Raw genomic sequence first — 7,353 nt, forward strand, 5'->3', positions numbered from 1 at the left:
AAGGAAAAAGGGAATAGGATTCCCCCTTCCCCCTTTTCCCTTCCTACTCCGAATAGGAATAGGAAAGGGGGGAGGCCGAATTGGGAGGACCCCAAGTAGGATTCCTCCTACTTGGGGCGCCCCCTTGGCTGCCTCTCCACCCCTCCAACCTATATATATATATATATGAGGGGGGCACCGCTAGAACACACACCAACAATTGTTAGCCGTGTGCGGCGCCCTCCTCCACAGTTTACGCCTCCGGTCATATCTTCGTAGTGCTTAGGCGAAGCCCTGCGCGGATCACTTCACCATCACTGTCACCACGCCGTCATGCTGACGGAACCCTCCCTCGACACTTTGCTGGATCAAGAGTTCGAGGGACGTCATCGAACTGAATGTGTGCAGAACTCGGAGGTGCCGTACGTTCGGTGCTTGATCGGTCGGAACGAGAAGAAGTTCGACTACATCAACTGTGTTGTTAAACGCTTCCGCTTTCGGTCTACGAGGGTACGTGGACACACTCCACCTCTCATTGCTATGCATCTCCTAGATAGATCCTGCGTGAGCGTAGGAATTTTTTTTTAAATTGCATGCTACGTTCCCTAACAATATTTCCATCACGAAGTGCCTATCCCATAAACCACACACGTCGCTTGGCTCACAGTACACCAAGATAGTTGTGAAGAGCCTCCAAGCGAACATGGCATCGCCCACTACTCTGCCTCAATAAGACAATCGTCGAACGTGTTGTCTGCCTCGATGAGTCCCAGCCTCTCAGCAGGCTCTTGAAAGCTACCACATGGAAGGATGTCTTGCCCAGAACATGGTTTAGCAACAAACACAGATAGTATCGCTCCCCTTCGGCAGGATTGGCAGACACGATTTGACCTATTTGATAACGCTCCACCCGCGGCTTCCAATATTTTGGTCCCTTCTGCCATGTGAAGCTTCCAGGAAAATCCTTGTACAATATTTGCCTAGCACACGGATGAACCTGGTTAGCCTTGAAATACTCCGTCAACATGGATTTGGAAGCATTCTCAGAGGCGACAATGTCGGTCAAGTTAGCTTGCTCATTGAATGCCACCCAGTGCATATTCGAGAGATGAAGAGGCAACTATAGGACAGACGGGGAGTTGGCACATAGGGGGAAGCCAAATATCCTCCACATCGCCTCCGGAGGAGTAACCCACCTCGCACCGATGTATCTTTTGACCTCATCAATGTTACCATCGACATCGGGTTGGTCGATGCTAAAATAAGCCCTATCATGCCCCTTGTATACGTACTTGTAATGGTATTTGACGGCCTTTATGCTGGAGCATACCTCAACGTTGATGTGGCAATTGAACATCATCAGAAGGTAAGGGTTATAAGGCACAACCTATCTGTTGTCCAACATTTACCCCAGACCCTAGCCCGCTTACCATCGTCTCTATGTCAATAAACTGGGTATGAGTCCTAGCTGTCGGGGAACGTTGCATGGGAAACAAAAAATTTCCTACGCTCACCAAGATCAATCTAGGAGATGCACATCTACGAGATGAATTATTGGATCTACTAAAGGAAATATGCCCTAGAGGCAATAATAAAGTTGTTATTTTATATTTCCTTATTCATGATAAAAGTTGATTATTCATGCTAGAATTGTATTGATCGAAAACTTAAATACATGTGTGAGTACATAAACAAATACCGTGTCCCTAGTAAGCCTCTACTAGACTAGCTCGTTGATCAAAGATGGTTAAGTTTCCTAACCATAGGCATGTGTTGTCATTTGATAACGGGATCACATCATTAGGAGAATGATGTGATGGACAAGAGACCCAACCGTTATCCTAGCATATTGATCGTTCAGTTTATTGCTATCGCTTTCTTAATGTCAAATACATATTCCTTCGACTATGAGATTATGCAACTCCCGGATACCGCGGGAATACCTTGTGTGATATCAAACATCACAATGTAACTGGGTGGTCATAAAGATACTCTACAGGTACCTCTAAAGGTGTTTGTTGAGTTGGCATAGGTCGAGATTAGGATTTGTCACTCCGAGTATTGGAGAGGTATCTCTAGGCCCTCTTGGTAATACACATCATAAGAAGTCTTGCAAGCAAAGTGACTAATGAGTTAGTCGCAAGATGATGTATTAAAGAACGAGTAAAGAGACTTGCCAGTAACGATATTGAACTAGGTATGAAGATACCGATGATCAAATCTCGGGCAAGTAACATACCGATGGACAAAGGGAATTACGTATGTTGTCATAACGGTTCGACCGATAAAAATATTTGTAGAATATGTAGGATCCAATATGGGCATCCAGGTTCCGCTATTGGTTATTGATCGGAGAGGTGTCTCGGTCATGTCTACGTAGTTCTCGAACCCGTAGTGTCCGCACGCTTAACGTTCGTTGACGATATAGTGTTATATGAGTTATATGATTTGGTGACCGAATGTTTTTCAGAGTCCCGGATGAGATCACGAACATGACGAGGAGTCTCAAAATGGTCGAGAGGTAAAGATTATAGGACGATGGTATTCGGACACCGGAAGAGTTTCGGGATGCACCGGGTAGTCATCGGGTCATCGGAAGGGGTTCCGGACATCCCTGGTAGGTGTATGGGCTTAATGGGCCAAGGAGGGGGGAAACAGCTCACAGGGGGCTGGTGCGCCCCTCTCCCTGGCCAGCGATCCCTAGGGAAGGAAAGGGGAGGGCTAGCCCCTCCTGCCTTCCCCATCTCATGGGAGAAAGGAAAAGGGAGGTGCCTCCCTCCCTACCTTTCCCCCGCACCTAAACATGGCAGGGGGCGCCACTTGGGAGGAGACCCCAAGTAGGATTCGTCCTACTTGTGAAGCCCTCCTGGCTGTTCCCTCCTCCCCCCACCTATATATATGTGTGTGTGAGAGAGGGGGCCGCCTAGCACACCAGAACATTATCTTAGCCATGTGCGGCGCCCCCTCCATCGTGTACACCCCCGGTCATATTTTCGTAGTGCTTAGGCGAAGCCCAGCAGAGATAGCTTCACCATCACCGTCACCATGTCGTCGTGCTACCGGAACTCATCCACCACCTCGCTGTCTTGCTGGATCAAGAAGGCAGAGGACGTCATCGAGTTGAACGTGTGTTGAACGCGGAGGTGTCGTACGTTCGGTACTCGATCAGATGGAACGCGAAGAAGTTCGACTACATCAACCACGTTGTCAAACGCTTCCGCTTACGGTCTACGAGGGTACATAGACACACTCTCCCCTCTCATTGATATGCATCTCCCTGGATAGATCTTGCGTGTGCGTAGAATTTTTTTGTTTTCCATGCAACATTTCCCAACAGTGGCATCAGAGCCAGGTCTATGCATAGATGATATGCACAAGTAGAACACAAAGATTTGTGGGAGATGATAGGCATACTGCTTACCACCAACGTCTTATTTTGATCCAGCGATATTGTGGGATGAAGCGGCCCGGACCAACCTTACATGTCCACGCACATGGGACCGGTTCCACCGAGTGACATGCAACTAGTTTTACATAAAAGGTGGCTGGTGTTTCTGTGGGGACCCCGACTCATAAGTCGTGATCACCGAATGCACGTGTACAGTGATCCTAGAGATCAATGCTCACTGAACACACAGAAGCTGAATAACAAGAGTCTTACATCCATACATACCGTCTTACATAAATTACGACCATTATGGTTGAGTCTTGAGTATTACTTCGCAGCGGAAATCTTCGTCGGTAACTTGGACCCATGCCATCTGCCTTAACCCTACAGGCATTCTGACTGGGAAGCGTCCTAGCTCGCATGTTCGTCACCGAAGTATTCTTGATCATATCTTGTTGTTTCATGCCTGGCCAATAAAATAACCAGTGGCAAGCCAATGAGTACTTTGAATGTACTCGCAAGCAACCCATGTTTTGGCTCAAGATACAACAATGCATGACATAGGTAAATTTTTGCAGAAAGCCAATTTTATCGTGCTATGACATGTTCAATAACTGGTAAATCATGCATCATATGAATTCAAGTAACCATAGGGACTGTTACAGATATTGACATAAAGGGAGTGGGCTTCAACCCAACTCAATCATGTCAAGTCCTTTGACTTGACCCAAGTAGTTCTTCCCACTTATCCAAACACACACACCGGTTTGTAAACATGTGGACGTAGCCCAAGAGCGGTTACCCAACTGTCCTTGCCGTGGACACGGCTATTCGAATAGTTTTACACTCTGCAGAGGTTGCACATTTCACCCACAAGATCCAGGGAACTTCCGTGTCGTCCACGACCCGCGGTACCTCAAGTACCCGGGGTAAGCACCCGATCACTATCTTTCCCTAGACGACACTAACATAGAGTCCACTCGATTGGTAGTAACCCCTGAGGGAGTCCTGGACTAAGGGGTCCTCGGGCGTCCAGCCTGTTATCTATGGGCCGGACTGATGGGCTGTGAAGACACGAAGACCGAAGACTATACCCGTGTCCGGATTGGACTCTCCTTGGCGTGGAAGGCAAGCTAGGCGACCGACTATGAAGATTCCCTCTTATGTAACCGACCTCATGTAACCCTAGATCTCTCCCGTGTCTATATAAACCAGAGAGCATAGTCCGGATAGGACAGATTCATTACCATATACTCATAGGCTAGGCTTCTAGGGTTTAGCCATTACGATCTCGTGGTAGATCAACTCTTGTAATACTCATATTCATCAAGATCAATCAAGCAGGAAGTAGGGTATTACCTCCATATAGAGGGCCCGAACCTGGGTAAACATCGTGTCCCCCGTCTCCTATTACCATCGATCCTAGACGCACAGTTCGGAACCCCCTACCCGAGATCTGCCGGTTTTGACACCGACATTGGTGCTTTCATTGAGAGTTCCTCTGTGTCGTCGCTAAGAGGGTTGATGGCTCACCTTGTTGTCAAGGATAATATCATCTCCGGAGGAGCCCTGGCCCCAAGTCAGACCCTCCGTCTCGGCGGCTTCGTCATGACCGCCGGCTCGGCCCTTAAGCCGACGATGACCTCTCAAGTCATCGAAAATCACCTCCATGTTGATCCTGAATATTCCGCCCGCATGGACCCAGTGGAGTTGTCGTCGTTGAACGAACACCTGGATCGCATGGCCGCCTTGGGGGTCGCTACAGACTACGATCGGGTCGGGCTTAAACCCGACCAGAGAGAAATTAAAACTCCACCGATCACCCATCAGATAGCGGTAGTCGAGGAGCAGAGCAACTCTTCCACTATATTGAAGACGAACTATGTTCGGATCATCTTGAAGAGCCGGATACTTTCCGGCAGAAGGTCCTGTCTCTTCCTCCGAACATAAAGTCGGATGACGAGCCTAAAAAATCAGTCGATATCCCGGAGCCCGAACTATCCGGCCCGGTAGACCTCCAAACTCCGGATCCAAAACCAGGTCTGGGTTCGGATTCAATTCCACCCACCCACCCGGACATAGATGCTCTCAGAAGCATCAAACAATAGCCTCAAGAAATGGTCCACCACTTCTGGGGCAGATTTCTCCTTGTCAAAAACAAGGTAAAAGGCTGCCGTGACAAAGACGCGATAGCAGCATTCCGCAACAACTGCGCGGACGAAGGTATCCTTAACGCCATCAATCGCCGCCGCATACTAAAATTCGTTGACCTAGCAACCATTGTGCAAAAGTACAGCGCGATGGAAAGCGCCTGGAAAACCCAGGCAGCTGGCTGGGAACCATCCCGGCTCCCCTTACAGGCGAAAAGGACGCGCCCCCGTGGCACGCCCAGAGGAACAGTCAAAAAACATAAACCTATTGCGTGCACGGCACCGTTCTGGAGGGATGGCTCAATGGCCCGTGCAAAATACACACGACACCGGATACCATGGCAACCCACAGCCTTAGAGCATGTTGGATACTCCGGCAGGTAGCCAAGAGCGGCGAGGATATCCTTACCAAAGACACCCCAGAACAACACCCTCCAGCAAACGATGACAATAGAGTATTGGCAGTCTTCGAGACATTTGCTTCAAACAACAAGCGCAAAAGGGCCCTGCGTGATCTCGCCGAAGTTTGCCAGGTCACTGCAGTCGACCCATGGAACGACACGGCCATAACCTTCAACTCCGGTGACGAACCTCGATACAGAACAGTCCGAGCACCAGCTGCCCTAGTCCTCAGTCCCATCGTGGACAGCTTTCGACTTACAAAAGTCCTTATGGACGGCGGCAGCGGGCTAAACCTCATTTATGACGACACGCTCCACAAGATGGAAATAGATAGGAGCCGCATCGAGAAAAGCAGCACAACCTTTCGAGGTATCATTCCCAGCCGGGAAGCTCGGTGTGCAGGAAAAATTACACTTGATGTGGTGTTCGGCACGCCGGAGAATTATTGGTCCGAAGAAATAACTTTCCAGGTGGCCCCTTTCAACAGTGGGTACCACGCCCTGTTAGGGCGAGAGGCCTTCACACGCTTTCAAGCCATACCTCATTATGGGTATATGAAGTTAAAAATGCCTGGGCCTAATGGAATAATCACCCTCGTCAGCGATCCGGACATAGCCCTCCGCGCCGAAAATAAAACCGCATCCTTGGCCCTCGAGGCATTGTCTGAGGCCCTTGCGGCCGAAGAACTAAGCGCACTACGCTCCACCGTGGATAAGGACGATGTGATCCTGGACAAACGACCCAAATCCACTTCCTTCAAGCCAGCAAAAGAAATAGTCAAATTTCAGGTCCATCCAACAGACCCGAAGAAGACAGCGTCTATCGGAGCACAGCTCAGCCCTGCAGTCGACACCGCACTACGAGACTTCCTGTGCAAAAACTGGGATATATTCGCCTGGCATCCTTCCGATATGCCAGGAATCCCGCGCGAGTTGGCCGAACATAGCCTCAACATACTAAAGAGATATAAGCCGGTCAAGCAAGCTCTGCGGCGCTTTTCCGAACCCAAACGACAAGCTATGGGGGAGGAGCTAGCCAAACTCATCGAGGCCGGATTCATCAAAGACATTAAACATCCGGACTGGCTGGCAAACTTGGTAATGGTACCAAAGAAGGATAAATCCTGCCGCCTATGCGTCGATTTCAAAGACCTTAACAAGGCCTGCCCTAAGGATCCCTTCCCTCTTCCCCGCATTGATCAAATCATTGACGCCACCGCAGGTCACGACTCGCTATGCTTCCTTGATGCATATTCCGGATACCATCAAATCAAAATGAAGGGGTCCGATCAAGCCGCAACAGCATTCATTACACCATACGGGCCGTTTTGCTTCAACACCATGCCTTTCGGGCTCAAGAACGCCGGCGCCACCTACCAGCGCATGATCCAAACATGCCTCGAGAAACAGATCGGCAAAACAGTGGAGGCCTACA

This window comes from Triticum aestivum, chromosome 1D, assembly GCF_018294505.1.
Source record: "Triticum aestivum cultivar Chinese Spring chromosome 1D, IWGSC CS RefSeq v2.1, whole genome shotgun sequence".
NCBI lineage: Eukaryota > Viridiplantae > Streptophyta > Magnoliopsida > Poales > Poaceae > Triticum > Triticum aestivum.